Source organism: Cetorhinus maximus, chromosome 3 (assembly GCF_964194155.1).
Source record: "Cetorhinus maximus chromosome 3, sCetMax3.hap1.1, whole genome shotgun sequence".
NCBI classification, from domain to species: Eukaryota; Metazoa; Chordata; class Chondrichthyes; order Lamniformes; family Cetorhinidae; genus Cetorhinus; species Cetorhinus maximus.
In genome coordinates this window covers 137,492,490-137,510,593 of record NC_135881.1, presented here as the reverse complement: position 1 = coordinate 137,510,593, position 18,104 = coordinate 137,492,490, and the positions used below count along the sequence as shown (strand labels likewise).

General features: G+C 41.8%; 1 protein-coding gene across 1 annotated transcript in view; it reads left to right on the top strand.

The window, feature by feature from the left end:
* The window catches only part of LOC144678935 (RNA-binding motif, single-stranded-interacting protein 3), a 1,591,210-nt gene that overhangs the window by 787,152 nt on the left and 785,954 nt on the right, over positions 1–18,104 (top strand). The gene's annotated exons all lie outside the window — the stretch shown is intronic.

Genomic DNA, 18,104 nt, shown 5'->3' with positions numbered 1-18,104 from the left:
TGTGGGGGTAGGGGAGGTTAGGGAAAAAGGATACAAAAATGAGCAGATAAATAAAATAATAAAATATATATTTTTAATTATAAATAAATAATGGATTTAAAAAGGGGGTCAAGATGGAGGAGTGTTTAAGGTCTGAAGTTGTTGAACTCAATGTTAAGTCCAGAAGACTGTAAAGTGCCTAATCGGAAGATGAGGTGCTATTCCTCCAGTTTGCGTTGGGCTTCACTGGAATATTGCAGCAGGCCAAGGATGGGCATGTGGATATGAGAGCAAGATGGTGTGTTGAAATGGCAAGCTGGAAGATCTGGGTAATGCTTGCAGACAGACCAAAGGTGTTTCGCAAAGTGGTCACCCAGCCTGCGTTTAGTCTCCCCAATATAGAGGAGAGCAGCAAATGCAGTAGACCAAATTGAGGGAAGTGCAAGTGAAGTGCTGCTTCACCTGAAAGGAGTTTTTGGGGCCTTGGACGGTGAGGAGGGAGGAGGTAAATGGGCAGGTGTTGGACCTTCTGCGATTGCATGGGAAGGTGCCATGGGAAGGGGGTGAGGAGCTGAGGGTGATGGAGGAATGGACCAGGGTGTCTCAGAGGGAACAGTCTCTATGGAATGCTGACAGTGGAGGTGAAGGGAAGATATGTTTGGTAGTGGCATCATGCTGGAGTTGGCAGAGGATGATCCTTTGAAGGCAGAGGCTTGTGGGGTGAAAAATAAGCACAAGGGGGACCCTATCATAGTTCTGGGAGGAAGGGGAAGGAGTGTGGGCAGAGATATGGGAGATGGGTTGGACACGGATGAGGGTTCTGCCAGCCACAGTGGGGTGGGGAGGAGCCCTCAGTTAAGGATAAAGGAAGACATGTCAGTTGCGACGGAGGCGGAGGAGCTAAGAGAATGGGATGGAATCCTTACAGGAGGGAGGGTGCGAGGAGCTGTAGTCGAGGTAGCTGTGGGAGTCGGTGGGCTTGTCATGAATATTGGTGGACAATCTATCACTAGAAATGGACAGAGAGAGGTCAAGGAAGGGAAAGGAAGTGCCGGAGATGGACCATGTGAAGGTGAGAGATGGGTGGAAATTGGAAGCAAAATCAATAAATTTTTCCAGGTCCAGACAAGAGCATGAAGCGGCACCAATACAATCATCAATGCACTGGAAAAAGAGTTGTTGGAGGGAGCATGATTTGAACTTGAACGAGGAATGTTCCACATACCCCACAAAAAGACAGGCATAGCTGGGGCCCATGTGGGTACCCATAACCATACCTTTTATTTGGAGGAAGTGAGACAAATTAAAGGAGAAATTGTTCAGCGAGAGAACAAGTTCAGCTAGGAGGAGGAAAATGGTGGTGGGTAGGGATTGTTCGGGCCTCTGTTCAAGAAAGAAACAGAGAGCCCTCAGACCATCCTGGTGGGGGATGGAGGTGTAGAGAGACTGGGCGTCCATGGTGAAGAGGAGGCGGTTGGGGCCAGGGAACTGGAAATTGTTGATATGACGTAGGGCATCAGAGGAATCATGAATGTAGGTGTGAAGAGATTGGACAAGGGGAGAGAGAATGGAGTCAAGATAGGAAGAACTGAGTTCCGTGGGGCAGGAACAGGCTGACACGATGGGTCAACCAGGAGAGTGCTGTTTGTAGATTATTGAAAGGAGGTAGAAGTGGGCTGCACACTATTTTACTCTCATTCCGGTCGGGCACACACCCGCCCGACAAGGGAAATATTCAGCCCCTGGGCTGTTAGGAGGGCTATGACAAAGAGCCAACACATCATGTTTCCATCCCAAGACTAGGGAGCACTGAGTAATGGGTCATCTCCAATCCAACAGGCTCTCAGCGGCAGGTTTCGCAGACAATGTCTAAATGATGGACCTGAAGCAAGTAGAAGCTTGACTGGGCAGAGAAAAGCTCACATGATCAAGAGATGTAGGCTGTGAGAGAAAAAAATTATATCTTGTATATTTTATAATAAACAACAACTTATATTTATATAGAGCCTTTAAGTAATAAAATGTCCCAAGGTGCATCACAGGAGCATTATATAAAAAAAAGTATGACACCGAGCCACATAGGAAATATTAGGTCAGATGACCAAAAGCTGAATGTATTAAAGAAGGAAAGCGAGGTAGCAAGGTGGAGAAGTGCAGGGAGGATGTGATGCCTAGGCAACTGGAGACACAGCCACCAATGGTGGAGCAATCATACAGAATGTACATGAAGCCAGAATTAGAGGAGCGCAGATATCTCAGAGGGTTGTGAGGATGGAGGAGAATTCAGAAATAAGGAGGGACAAGGCGATAAAGGGATTTGAAAAGAAGGATGAGAATTTTAAAGTCAAGAAATTTCTTGACCAGCAGCCAATGTAATTCAGCAAGCATAGGGGTGATAGGATAGGAGAACGGGGACTTGCTGCAAGGTAAGATATGGAATGGAGTTTTGAATGACCTCAAGTTCACCACCTGAATATTTGATGTCAGGACTGTTTGATGCTTAGCTCACTTGTGTGACAATGGAAAACAAGTAATGTGCTGATGTTGAGGCCTAGAATTAAGATGTGATAGCTAGCTGCAAGGAACAACGATTATACATTAAGTATTGGTGAGAAGAGCAGATCTTTGATGAACCGAGACTTCCAATTAATTGATCACAATTCATTTGCAAAGGTGTGCCAGACGAGTCTGTCTCTCAGGTGACACTGCACCTGCATCTTGGACCAAGTCCACAGCATCCATCAGGTTCTCTGTCATGTTGTGCAACACCTTCCAACATTCCTTCCTGATCGCATACTATCACCATTTGTGAAAGGATGCAAACTTATAAAACTGATGGGCAGAAAAAGATGAACTGGTCCACCAAGCCTGCCTTAGCTACACCATGATGGCCAAAACATCATGATTAAGTACTTTCTCCCCTCTGACCTTCCTCCAGAGTTGTATTCTGGGCTTCAGCGAGCATACTGCCAGGCACCCTGATACCTAGCCACACCAAATTTTCTTTTTAGCATCCCAATAGCTTTCTCACTCCTCTTCCTTGTTTTCATTTGTACTTTGTTGTAGTTCTCCTCTGCAACACTTACAGTCCTACTAAAAAACTGTCATGGGGATGGCAAATGTCTTTTATCACCCAGCAGCCATCTAACTCTTTCTGCTGCTGTTGAAATAGAGCCAAGACATTGGGCTGGCAGTGTGTAAAAACATCCCAGCAGTTTCCAGAATGTTGTCAATTTGCACACAAGTTACTCCTGTCCCTGTCATTGTAAATGAAATGCACATTTAGGGAATGAAAGCGTTTGCAATTCATACCAATTTGGAAGTTTGTATTTAGATTGCATGGTGTCACATGGGTACAACCAATAGCCATGATAACCCTGGGGAATCCAGCCATACTGAAAAATTTAATGATCTTCCCAGTCATTTATATGGAATCCCTGCTGAATTATATATACATTGAGATCCCCTGGCAAAGAGGGAACTAGTGGCTTACCTTGTAGAGAAATGCACAAGTAGCCTAATCTGACTATAGATTTTTGTGGCTTTCTTGAACAGGAAAGTGGTATAAAAGTTGAGAGCTGTGGTCGTTTTATGTGCCCCAGTGCTCAGGCTGCAGATGCAAATGGTGCTCCTCCAAAGTTTTGTGAATGAAGTGTATCTTCCTGAGACACGGGTCCTCAGGGAGTGCACCAAGATCTGGCTGCCAGGGTGGCCTGCCTTCCCTTGCAGCCTCTTGTTCTTCCTCCTACTGCACAGATCAAAGTAGGATTTTCGCTTGGAAGCCCTCAGATCCTAGCTCAGCAACTCTCTTTAAATAGAATGATTTCTAAGGATTTAATGGTTATATTCCTATACTAGTAATCCAGATAGCATGAGTTTAAAACCCAGCATGGCAGTTTGAGAATTGGAATTAAGATTTTTTTTAAATCTGGAAATAAAAAAAAACTGACCAGAGAGCTGCCAAACTATTGTTTGAAAAAACAGCATAACTGGTTCATTAATCTCTTTCAGGAAAGGACATCTGTTCTTGCTACTTGTTGACTCGAGTCCCGCACCACCGTAGTTGCCTCTTAACTGCCCTCCAAGTAGCAATCTAGAATAAAATAAATATGCTTTCTGGGCATAGAAGTGAAAAAATCGCACTGCCTGCAGTAAGTTTCAAAATAAAGCCAGAAGTTTCCACAAGCAGTCTCAATGAGCAGTGACCATTAACTATTTTCACCTTGATGAATGGGTCCTGACAATTAGCCCAAATTTTGCAGTTGTGATGAAGCAAAACTGTCAGCATTTGCCATCATTCCTCTATGAAACTGAAAGAAACTTCTGGCATCTGCACATGCACTGTTAAATGCAGAAATCTAGAAGAGCTGTCAGGCATTCGCTGCTCCTCCACATGGTGTGATGTCGAAGTCCCCACAGAGGTTACTCTTTAGAAAGCACTGAACTGGTGAGAACTTCCCCTTTTACACTGTAATCTTACTTTTGAACTACCCCCTTACACCGCTATGTAATGTCTTATTAATGAGATGTAACTGGGTTTCTAAGAGTGTACTAAGTGCAACTACTACTGCACAACTTCTTTGGCCCTGAAACAGTAATTTTACATTTGTGGAATGTCAAATTTCTAGATGATAAAACTTCCATTGATCTTTTTTGATATTATCAAAAAAATAAAGTTTGTTTATGATGTTTCAGCTTTCAATGTGCATGCTCTGATCTTTGGTGTTTGCTTTCTGAAAAATTTATAAAAATGGAGTATTATCAGTGCACTTTACTCCCTAATTTTCTGTCTATGAGAATACTTCAATGTGATTGGCTGCTTACCCTACCTGATGACAACACTTTGCTGGACACCTGGAGATTGCCTTGACTTCATGCCAGAGTCAAATTAATGTCACAAAAAGAGAAAAAGCACGCCTCAGAGATCGCTAGATCTTTGAGGGAAGCTTTCTTCAAAGTCAATGGTGAGTGCAGTTGTTTTGCTGCTGACTGCAAAATCTGGGCCTTAAACAGTGGTGCACATTTTCAAGCGCATATGAAAAGTTGGAAGTTACAGAATTTAAGGTGGTGATAACATCCTGTTCTAACACTTTCGTTTGCACTTGGCTACCACTGTGAGGGTATGTGCTGCTTCAGCATACCCTGAAACTCAGTGGAATTTTTTCCAAGGATCTCCTCTAGTATAATCCCAACATAAATTGGCTCCTTCAGAAATTCCTGGCCCCACAAATGTGCAATCTTTACTTGCCCTCTGACAACATTAGAATTTCAGGACCACCCTCTTGTGTATTGTCATTTCTGTTTACCGCTGATTTGACAACAGCTGATGGGGCAATCCATTTCTTTCACTTCAGATGCTGAGTAAACATTAAAAACAAGTTGGTAAGTTTGTGTTCCTCTCCGCAGATGCTGTCAGACCTGCTGAGTTTTTCCAGGTATTTTTGTTTTTGTTTTGGTAAGTTTATGGTTGTGGAATTGTCTGCTGTGGTCATATTGTGGTTGATGCAAAGACCACCTTTTGAACATTAGCTCAGTTATATCATCATGTTCGCGGTTGGCCCAATACCAGGGACGCTTCAGTGCCCTGTACGATCAGCCTGAGGAAAGTCTTGGTGTGGCAGAAGCCCCAAATATGCTGATCAATATGTGCACACACACACATATACACACACATATGCGCACACATACGCATGCACACGCATACACACACACATTCTTATGGATGAAACACATGGCTTTAATGGACTGCAGTTTTATAAACAGATATTTAAACATCATTTCCTGATACTATGAGTTGTGAATGTTTTCAGAAATGATAAACCCCCGATATCTTGCCTTAACAGTGAGGGCAGTTCTTCACCTGTCCACCCTGAAACTCAAAAGAAATGGCTGCAGGTGTTGTTGTACAATGGAACTACAGCATACATTTTGTGTGGTCTATGCAGAATATGCAGATGGAGAAGAGGATAGGTGGGGATGAAGATGCTCCTGCTTTGCAAACACTCCTGAAAAACTTCAGTCATTATTTGCAATGTTTTGGTATAGTTTAGAAGATGATAAAAGATGCTACAAACTAATATCTACAGTATCTTTGAGCTAAACTAGATTTGCAAAATGAATCTGTAAATTCTGATCAACCTCAAGACCAGGGGGTTAATTAGACTTTGTGCAAAAAATGAGAAACAGGTGATGGGGAGTGGGCAGCCCCTTTTTACATGTTTCCCAGATTTTATTTCCATTGAAGTTAATCAAGAGATGTAAAATGGCCTGCTGACTTCTCTATCACCTGTTCTACACTGCTGAACAAAGTTAAGTTTAACCCCAGGTGGCTTAGCTGTTTGCTTAGCAACTCTGTGAAGTTATTAATTCGAAATGTCTGGATTGCCTGTCAGGATAGTCTGCCAGCCTGCTGCTGCTTCCATCAGGTGCTGCACTAGGCAGCCTGTCTGTCAAGGCTGAGTGCCTCACATTGGTGAAGATAGATCTTATTCCGGTTACAATTCTTGTCAGCTAAACATAGCATGGAGTTGAAAGTGGTAGAGTGAAGTGGGGGCGAGGCAATGCCCCCGTGCTTATCTTGCTGTAAGTTGATGTCCAAAAGAGAGCTTTAGAGGCAAATGTAATGAAAGCTGAGAGGTGGAAATGGGAATGGTATAATACACAAGTGTTGAATTGTTGCTTAATTTTCCCTGAAATAAATTGGCAACAATCCTGGCTGAGGACATTCTTTGTATTTTATGCCAGTTGAAAGAAAACATATATTTCTCCATAGTTTACTCTTGTCTGACTGTTATCACTGCCATTGTCACATGATTTGTTCTCTTTTTTTTATTTTCCCTTGACTTATATTTATGATCCACAGGAGAATGCTAAATTTCCATGAAAGTCCAATCTTATGCTCGTTCTCTTTTTGTTTTACTGACTTCCTTGATTGTAAATAAGTTGTACTCAAATAAAAGGTTTACTCCTAGTGAAGGTTGATGAACCCCCTGGACCCGATGAAGTTATATCCAGAGTGTTGAAGGAGGTGGCGAAAGAGATAATGGATGCATGGGTGGTTGTCTTGCAATATTCTATAGATTCTGGAAAGGTTCCTGCAGATTGGAAAGTAGCAAATGTAACCCTACTATTTAAGAAAGGAAGGAGAGAGAAAACGGAGAAATATAGACCTGTTAGTTTGATGTCAGTAGTAGGGAAAATGTTAGAATCCATTATAAAGGATGTGATAATTGGACACTTAGAAAATGACAACATGATTGGGTAGAGTCAATATGGATTTATGAAAGCGAAATCATGTTTGATGTACATAAATAAAGGGGAACCAGTGGAGATGGTGTATTTGGATTTTCAGAAGGCTTTTGATAAGGTTCCATACAGGAGGTTCGTAAACAAAATTAGAGCACATAGGATTAGAGGTTATATACTGGCAAAGACTGAGACTTGGTTGACAGACAGAAAACGGGGAATAGGTATAAATGGGTCATTCTCACGATGGGCAAGCTGTGACTAGTACTGCAAGGATCAGTGCTTAGGTCACAGCTGTTCACAACCTATATAAATTATTTGGATGTGAGGACCAAATTTCCAAAATTGCTGATGATGCAAAACTAGGTGGGAATGTGAGTTGTGAGGAGGATGCAAGGAGGCTTCAAGAGGACTTGGACAGGCTAAGTGAATGGGCAGAAACATGGCAGATGGAATATAATGTGAATAAGTTTGAAGTTATCCACTTTGGTAGAAAAAACAGAAAGGCAGAGTATTTCTTAAATGGTGCGAGGTTGGGAAAATGTTAATGTCCAAAGGGACCTCGGTGTCTTTGTTCATGAGTCACTAAAAGCTAACAGGCAGGCGCAGCAAGCAATTAGGAAGGCAAATGGTATGTTGGCCTTCATCACAAGGGAATATGAATACAGGAGTAAAGACGTCTTGCTGCAATTATACAGAGCCTTGGTGAGACCACACCTGGAGTATTGTGTACAGTTTTGGTCCCCTTACCTAATGCAGGATATACTTGCCATAGAGTGAATGCAACAGAGGTTCACCAGATAACTCCCTGGAATGGCAGGATTGTTTGATGAAGAGAGATTGAGAAGACTGGGCCTATATTCTCTAGAGTTTCGAAGAATGAGAGATGATCTCATTTAAATTTATAAAATTCTTACAGGGCTTAACAGGATAGATGTGGATAGGATGCTTCCCCTAGCTGGCGAGTCTAGACCCAGGAGACACAGTCTCAGAATAAGGGGTAGGCCATTTAAAACTGAGATGAGATGGAATTTGTTCACTCAGAGGGTGGTGATTCTTTAGATTTCTGTACCCCAGAGGGCTGTGGAAGCGCAATCATTGAGCGTGTTCAAGACAGAAATCGATAGATTTCTTGATACTAATGACATCAAAGGATATAGGATAGTAAGGAAAACTAGTGTAAGAGGTAGATGATCAGCCATGATCTGTTTGAATGGCAAAGGAGGCTGAATAGTCTACTCCTGCTCTGGGAGCAAATGAGATACATCCAAGGACATTAAAGGAAGAGTGGAAATTGCAGGGGCATCTTTCAGTCTTCCCTGGACTCAGGGTAGGTGCCAGAGGATTGGAGAATTGCAAACATTACGCCCTTGTTCAAAAGAGGCTGCATGGATAAGCCCAGCAATTACAGACCAATCAGTTTAACTTCAGTGCTGGGGAAGCTTCTAAAAACAATTATTCGGGATAGAATTAGTAGTCACATGGAAAAATGTGGGTTGATTGGGCAGAGCCAGCATGGATTTCTTAAGGGGAAATCATGTTTAAATAATTTGCTGGAGTTTTTTGAAGAGGTAACAGAGAGGGTTGATGAGTGTAATGCTGTTGATGTGGTGTACATGGGCTTTCAAAAAGCATTCTATACAATGCCACACAACAGACTTGTGATAAAAGTTATAGCTCATGGAATGAAAGGGATAGTAGCAACATAGATACAAAATTGGCTGGGTAATAAGAAACAGAGGGTAATGGTCAGTGGATATTTTTCAGGCTGGACGAAGGTTTGTAGTGGAGTTCTCCAGGAGTCGGTATTGGGACCCTTTCTTTTCCTGATATTCCTGGCCATTGACAGGTCGGTGGGCCCGCAGCTGATTTTGCTGCGCCCCTGCCTTCCTGAAAACTTAAATGGGCCGGGATGAGGTCGGGGGTTCCGCCCGACGTCATCCCGTGTCATTTTATGCGTTGGCGAGCGGGCCCCGCCCCCTGCTCGCCGACGGCAAAAATGTATGCAGGGTTGCGGAGAAAAGACAGGAATGGCACTAAGTCATAATGCTCATTTGGAGAGCCAGTGCTGACATGATGAGCTGAATGGCCTCCTTCTGCACCATAACAATTCTGTGATTTCCTACATTCCTATGTTGTCACAGGTGAATATAAGAACTGAAACCTGCATATCAAAATAACTGGCAATATTCCTTGTCACTTATAAGACATATTTTTGTTTCTTATAATTTAGTAAATCATTTTGTCTACATTATTCCCCTATTTCTGGGTCTTATCATTACCCCACTGTAAATTTCATGCTGCCTGCTGTATCGCTGTTCTGTGCACATGGGCAGCCCTAGGTGACTTTCCCTGCATTTCACACTCTCCGTAGCAGTGCATTTGGCCTTATTTCTCCACATTTCCTGACAGCATGGCTCAGATAAGAAACTTACTGTATCGGCAATCATGGATTTTGAACTGCTTCTTACTGCTCTGCTGTGCATTAGAATATATACTATAAAAGTGCATGCGATAATCAAATCTGAGAATAAATACAACCCATTTCATGTCTTTAGGACATTCAGAAGTATTTTGCAACCAATGGTGTACTTTTTTTGAAGTGTTGCATTGTAGGAAATGGAGCAACCAATTTGCAGGTGACCAGGTCCTATAAACAGCAATGTGATAATGACCAGATAATTTGTTATTTGATTAAGGGTGTAATCTGCCCAATTTTCACTCCTGCTCTTCAATCTCTTTTAAATCTCATGAGCAGGTTTGCTAATCCTGCAATCGCTCCTGAATATCCTCTGTTCACCATACCTCTTAGTTGGGTTATTCAGGCCACATGTTAAAAGTGCAATGGAATTTTGATCCATGTTCAGCTTTTCCTCATCTCAAAAAGTAACCTGGGCACCAAGACTAACAGAGCCCAATCATTGGTAAGGAAGGACCCACAATAGGGTAGATTTTGATCTGGGCCTGTTTTCAATGGGAATTTATCCTTGGTCCTTATCAGCATACTTGGCATTTCTGCTCTTCCTGGCTCCACAGGAACACTTACTTTCTTTGCCTTTAACTGGGGGCTGTTGAAGAGTCAGACTGGGGCAGAACCAAAGCTTGCCCCAATCATTGGCAACTCTTTTCTGGATGACATCTTTCAAATATTTCGAGCCAATGAGTTTTGAAGAGTAGCTTTAACAGGATCCAAGCCAGTTGGTGAAGCCAAAACCAAGGCACAGAGCTTTTCTTTACTGGGAGAGTTTATTGCCTTGTTCAGTCTCATAGCTTTCGTCCCACTCAACCCAATGTTAAGCCTCTAACTGGGACTCCTGATATAAAGGGCCAGATGAATTTAGCAGTGGGAACAGTACCTGTCCTGATTGGATGCAGGCTGTCACACTGCTTAATTGGTATGGTTGGCATAACTTGGACACAATACATATCAATTTCTACTCCAATACCCCTGTCTTCGCATTGCTGTTTGTTACTCATGAATTTATTAATGTTTGTCAAAAAACTTTTAAATTTTAAGGATAAAGATAAAAATGTTACAATTTTAAGTTCCTCACTTCTATTGCTGCTGTATTATGAAGCCACAGCAGTTGAGGGTGGTTAATCAAAAAGAACACCTCTCCAATTACTAGAAACTATTACATGAGCTTCATCCAGAAAAGTTTGATAAAATAATACTTTCGTTTAAGAGAGCTAGGCAGAGGGAAAGAAAGAGCTCTAGCAAGTAAAGTCAGAAGCACTAAGTCAGCAGGAAAAGAACAGTGGGCTAAAAATTGGATATTGCCAGTTTTTGGGCATGGAGATCACAATGCACGATTACCACATGCCAGTTCAGGTTTTTGCAGGCAGTATGCAAACTTTGTGCTGCCTGCTCATTAATTTGGCACTGTCCAGCCTCGGGCTGCTGACTGGCTGTACGCTCAGGAGGGGACCCAGGTTTGTACATGGCGAGCACGAGTTATAGCTAGCCTGCAACTCTTAATGTGGGGGTGCACTCCGGCTGCAGCAGGTGTTGGAACTATCTGTGAGTGTTTCTGAGAAGGAAGGAAGTCTAGCAATGGGTCAGCAGGACAGAGAAATACTTTCATGTTCCCTGGCATGGCACTGGAGGCCTTAAAAATAAAAATCTGGTGAGGTGTCAAGCAAGCTGTGTGATAGCCCCCATACTATTTACCATCTACCTGAGTGCCTATTCACCTTATGAAAGATCAGCTGGTGTGAGTATTAATTACCACCTAGAAGAAAAACTCTTTAACTTTAGTCGCCTCCATGCCAAACTAAACTGACCACCATAAACATACATGATCTACAGTTTTGCGGATGACTGCAGTGTTGTTGCCCATTACCAGACTTGCAAGCCGCTCTTGATCTCTTCAATTCTGCAGGAGACTTGATCTGCCCTTGAACGTTGCCAAAAGAAAACTCACATCAACCCAGACCTGGTCAGGCAAATATTCCACCTCCCATATATGCTGAAGGAGAATATGTCTGGAATATGTTAAGCACTTCCTATACCTTGACAGCCACATCTCTCAAAAGGCCACCATTGACGAGGACTTGATGTTTACTTGTACAAGTGGAAAGGTACTGTATAAAATCACTTCCAAATCAGACCACATGCCTTTGGTAGGAAATCTAGGTCTGTTGTTGAAACTCATTGCTCAGCAGATTATAATTACTTAAACTCCCCATTCTAGAGTCAGAATTCTCTTGAAGTGCATCGCAGGCTACCAATAAACAAAGAAAATCAAAGGACTCTTCCACTTAAACTGCACAGAATATTCACTTCAGGATCTCTTTGACTTGTGTAAACTATTGAAAAATATTCAGGATAAGGAAGCAAAATTGAGACACACTGGAATCATGTATCTTTCAAACCTTAGCTGGTAGCTTTCCATCTTCTGGCTATTTAGCTGAGAATAGATTTCAATTTGTTGCATCTTCGTGCCATGGGAATCATTTGTGCTTACATTTTTGGCAGTTTGTACTGCATAAATGGAACCCATGCAGTGTTGTCTGTAATTTTAGACTGTCATTAAGGAAAGAATAAACGTGTGGTTTTCCTCCCTGACAGAGTATGCCTTATATCACATGGCTCGACAATACATAACCTTCGATGCCTTTTTAATGGGAGCTCTCTGTATTATTTTTGTAACTGTATTCTGTGAACATTTTAGTTTGTGGGAAACCATTCTATACTGAATGCCGACATATTTTGGGGAGGCTTGTTGCTTCATTACAAACAGCAAATTTCTATTCTGATTAATATTATCCAGTGCCCAGAACATTTATCATTTTAAGGTCCTCAGTACCACTGCATTATTAATTATCCAATTTTAACTCAAACACTTGTGTGATGGAATATTTTATTGTATGCCTGGACATTCAATTCTCAAAAAAATCTATTGGATGTTAAATAACATGAAATAGAAAAAAAAAGAAAATAGCTCACTAAAATATGATCCCAATAATAGCTTGCAAGAAATAAATGTGTGACCAGAAACACTTCATTGTTGATGTATCAATCATTCAAGCTGAAATGACACAAAAAAAGGTGGTTAGTCCTTTTATCAAAAAAAATGTGTAAACTAACTAAAGGCATGAAAATTGCAAGGTTGGAATTGTCATTGTTGCTGTGTAACTAGAAACTGAGCCCTGGGCATAAAACAATGATGAGTTTATAAAATAAGGTTATGGATAGCCAGGGTTAAAATGGCTGTGATTCTTGCATTGGCGGTAGTCGGGAGGCGCCCTATCATTGCTGTATCTCTTTGCTGTTGATGGGAACATCCTACATGCAAATTGGCTGCCACATTTCTTACAATACTGTTCTTAATTGGCTGTAAAGTGCTTTGGTACATCGTGAGGTCATGAAAGGTGCTCTATAAACGCAAGTTTGATTACACAGTAATAGAGTAATGCTGTAAGTGGTTTATATGGGTTCCCAATTTCCCACATCTTTCAACATCAGCTATTGAAAGGTTTTGCTTTGGTCAGTTCTTCCCATTTACCATTAGAATTTCCCTTTGTTTGGACCTACTATGGATTAAATAGACGCCATCTCAGCCTCCCCCTGAGGTCCCCACCATCTGATATGGCAGTCTACAAGCAATTCAATTCACTCCACATGATATAAAGAAATGGCTGAGCGCACCGGATACAGCAAAGCCTTTGGGCCCCAACAACATACAGGCTGTGGTGCTACAGACTTGTGCTCTAGCCACAGGTCCAGTCACACTTTTCCAATACAACTGCAACACTGGCATCTACCTGACAAGGTGAAAAATTGAAAGCATTTAGCCGAGTAAAATTGAAGTCAGTGGGAATCAGGGAGGAAACCCCACACTGGTTGGAGTCATACCTAGCACAAAGACAACAATTGTAGTTGTTGAAGGTGAATCATCTCAGCCCCAGCACATCACTGGAGGAATTCCTTAGGGAAGCGTCTGTGGCTTAGCCTTTCTTAGCTGCTTCATCAATGACTTTCCCTCCATCATAAAGTCAGAAGTGGGGATGTTCACTCATGATTGCACAATGTTCAGCATCATTTGGAACTTCTCTGAAAATTAAGCAGGCCAAATCCAGGTGCAGTGAAACTTGGACAACATTCAGTCTTGGCCCGATAAGTGGCAAGTAACATTTGTGTCACACAAGTGCCAGGCAATGACTATCTCCAACAAGGTAGATTCTAACCATCTTCCCTTGACATTGTGTCATTACTATTATCAAACCCCCATCATCGATGTCCTGGTGGTTATCATTGATCAGGAACTTAACTGAACCAGCCACATCCCTGCCCGAAGATTTTGACATCAATTTTGTTTTCAAGCATGCCTCTCCAGTATGGTTTGACATCGGAAGTTCTAATTTGGAAATGAATTTGACATCAAATTTGATCGTGCACTCAAGCTATCCAGTGCAATCAAACCTATCTTGGTACAGGGGAGGGAAGTTGGTGGGGAGGGAACAATGGGGGCACCGAGTGGGTGGGGGGTGCGCTGAGCAGGTTGTGTTGCATGAGTTATAGGTTATAGAGAAAAGCATAAAAGTACCTCATCAAAACAGGCTCTGCTTTTTCTAAAGTTAGTTCAGTTTTATAGGGCTGAATTTTTCGCTGAGTGGGTGGGCGTGCGCCCGGCCCGCGCGAGCGTAAAATGACGCGTGATGATGTTGGGCAAGTGTCACTCGCACGATATTTTGGGCGGCGGGTGTATGCGGGAGTTGACAGCACGCCCGCCGACAATTAACAGGCCTATTAAGGCCATTAAAGTACTAATTGAATTCAGTCTTTCGCTGCCTATCCAACCTTACGTTTGTAGCACACATCTCATGGTGGCTGGCCGTTAATTGGCTGGCCAGTGTGAAATCGATGTCTGGGCCCGATCGCTGGCGGCAGCCAGCTTTGCGACTGCTCCCAGGCCCGCCCACCGCACCCGCCCGACAAGGTAACAATTCTGCCCAGGATGTTTGAAGCGATCGAAATTTAGAAATATGGAAAATAAGCTCCATGATCATTTTTCGTGTCCAAATGCTTAAGTGATGTTGCTAATCACAAATGTTTGAGCACTGTGGTTTGGGCCAATTGACAATATTGATGCCCGTTACAGTATTTATACTTGAATGATAGCTAAATGATTGGTTTTGAGTACAACTGATGTCAAGTAACGACTAAATGATTGCTTCTGAGTGCAGTTGATGTCAATTGATAGTTACGTGATTACTTTTGGGTGTAATTGATGTTAATTGATAGCTAACGATTGTGTTTGAGTGCAATTGATATCAAATGAGTGCAAATGAATGCTGTTGAATGTAAATGAAGTCAAACATTTCAGGTAGGGATAAATACTATAGCTACAGAAGCAGGTCACAGGCTGGGAATTCTGCAGTGAGTAACTTACCTCCTGGCTCCCTAAAGCCAGCTCACCATTTAAAAGGGACAGGCCAGGACTGAGTGATGAGTACACTCCACTTGCCAGGATGAGTGTAGTTCCAACAACACTCGAGAAGCTTGACATGATCGAGGACGAACAGCCCACTTGATTGACACGCAATCCACCACCTTAAATATACACTCCCTCCATCACCGCTGCACAGTGGCCACAGTGTGTACCATCAACAGGCACATTGCAGCAACTCAGCAAGTCTCCCTCAACAGCACATTCCCAACTTACAACCTCTACCAGCTGGGAGAACAATTGGCAACAGGCAAATGGGAACACCACCAGCTCCAAGTTCCCCTCAAAGTCACACACAATCCTAACTTGGAAATATGCTCCTTCATAATCATGGATGACAATTCTGGAACTCCTCATCTATCAGCATGTAACGGTTTCTTCACTATACGATTACAATAGTTCAACAAGGTGGCTCACCACCAACTTCTTAAGGGCAATTAGGGATGAGCAATAAATTTTGACCTTGCTTGCAATGGCCACCCCCAATGAATGAATAACCAAAATTATTTTTCAAAGGATACTGAGTATTTCCAGTATTTTCAGTTTTTATTTCAGATTTCCAGCATCCACTGTATCTTGTTTTTGTACAAGATTATTGATATCTCTGCAGCCACTAAGTGCCAATGCCCCAATGTCCATCTGCAGATGTCATTACACTCTGAAGTCCTACCCAAGGTGGAACAAGTAAATCCAGTTTGTTTTTGCTTTGGGGAGGAAGAAGATCCGGATGTGATTTTGGTCACAGCTTTTCATCTAAATATTTTTTTTTAAAAATAAAATTATCTTTATCATTAGTGGAGTGAATTGTGTGATGTCATGTAGAAGCAGATTAATGCGTTTTGCTTTGCACTCTTTTGAGGACCAAAAAAACAAAAAAAAACTTGCATGTATTTAGCACCTTCCACAACCTCATATCACAAACTGCTTCACAGCCAATGAGGCTCTTTTAAAGTATTTTTACTCTTGTAATTAGGGAATTTTTTCAAAGCTATGCCTCAGGAATTTACATGGAAGATTAGGTCCATGATAGAATGTGTGGTTTCATGAGCTGAATTGATTTTCCTTGGCCATGTTTTCTTGTGTTGCTATGTAGAATTGCAAAATTAAGCAGTGTCAGGGAATGGGATTTTGGTGTGAGATCCAATATTTGCTTTGTCACTAATGAATATTAATTGAATACATTAACAGCTATTTCCTCCTCTCAGGATAAAGGAAATGTAGGACAAAGCTTTTTTTTCTAAAAAAAACAGCTATTTTAATCAAAACCCCAAGTTGGGAAAATAGTGGAATTGGGTGTGACGCCAGTTATACACCACATTGAAATCAATGGAGTGTTGGGTTAATGGGCGGATGGAATATTGGGTGAAGTATAAATCCAGTATTCCACCAGTTTCCTGCCAGGCAGATTTCCCTCAAAGTCTCTGGTTTCAGTTTTACAAGATTCCAGACAATGTTCAAAAACTCGCCATAATAATTGGGTGGCCACAATTCAAACTGGGTCTAAGTTGTGGCAGTTTCTTTGGGGGAAACAAAGCAAAATATCCAATGCGTAGTCACCAGAGGATACATTCTGTACTTCTAGTGTTAGACATGGAACAAAATGTGCAGCTGTGCACACCCAGAGACTACAGCCTGAAACCTCCCGGAAAGAACGAATCGGCTAGTGTCAAAGGAAGTTTGGATTGGCTCAATTGTTTGCTGCAATTGATTGTAATCAAGGCTGAGATTTGTAACTTTTAAGCTAAATTTTCTTCTTAACATCCAAACGTATTTTTGCTAGTTGGAATTATGTTTAGTAAGACAAGAGGCACTGAAATCAGGATCTTGGGAAGTTTTCACTTAATGTCGGTTTTTCACGTTCTGTGGGATAAATGCTATCCTTTGGCTGTTTCTTATGTTGATATGATCCACTTTCCTTCCTGAACTATTATTTTGTGATCATTAAATATGCATGCCCCATTAACTACTTATATTAATCCACCATCTTTAATTTGGTTGGAAGTGCATTGCAGTGAAATTGATCTATTTAGAGACTGCATGAGTGGAGTATTTTACATTTTTTCGACCTCAAACTGGACCATATTAACGTGATTAAAGTTTCCTATCCAAACTGGCTGGATGGATCTTTTGTAAAATGGACTTAGGCAGTCTCATCTCATTTCCCAGTGAGCACAAACCCACTGTTAAACTGTTTATATTTGTCAATACTAATTGATTTTAAATAGCCAGTCTTACTTAGAGACACCACGAGAATAGTTGGTAGCAGATAATGAAGAAAGTCACACTCGTGGTCTTGCAAATTTAGGATTAAGATCTATCACTGAGGCAAAATAAAAGGAATTTGCCTTAATAGTCAATGCTAAAGTCTAACACTGAGTGACAAAAATGGGAATAAAGTATTCTATTTCCCAATATTGACATCTTATTGAAACCACAAAAATTTGCCTCTCCTCCTTCCTCCCCACCACCCACCCCCAGCCCCCATAAAAGGTAAAATCAGTGCTGTTCTTTGTGTAAAACAAAACAGATCGCTGCAAGTTTTTGAATATCCTACAGTAACATTTAAAAACTGCACTTACTCCAAGAGTCTTCTTATCTTCTGTGATTTTAACATTCATCTAAACACACCCTCTCCATCACAGCTGATTTCTTCATCTCCCTCAACCTCCCCCTCTACATTGACTTACCTACCATCACATGGACCCCCACCCCGTCAACCTTGACTAGACACAGAACCTTAAGAGCTCAAAGGTGTCTATCCCTGATAGGGGTCCCCTCAGTAACCTCCTCATCTCCTTTCCGTTGAGTATCCATAGCCTGCATGAAGTCCCTGCCCTAGAAAACACTCCATCCCCCAACTTGGCTCTCTCATTCTAAATTCCTCCTACTTTGATTAGACCCTGAGATATACTGATACCTTTGTCAATC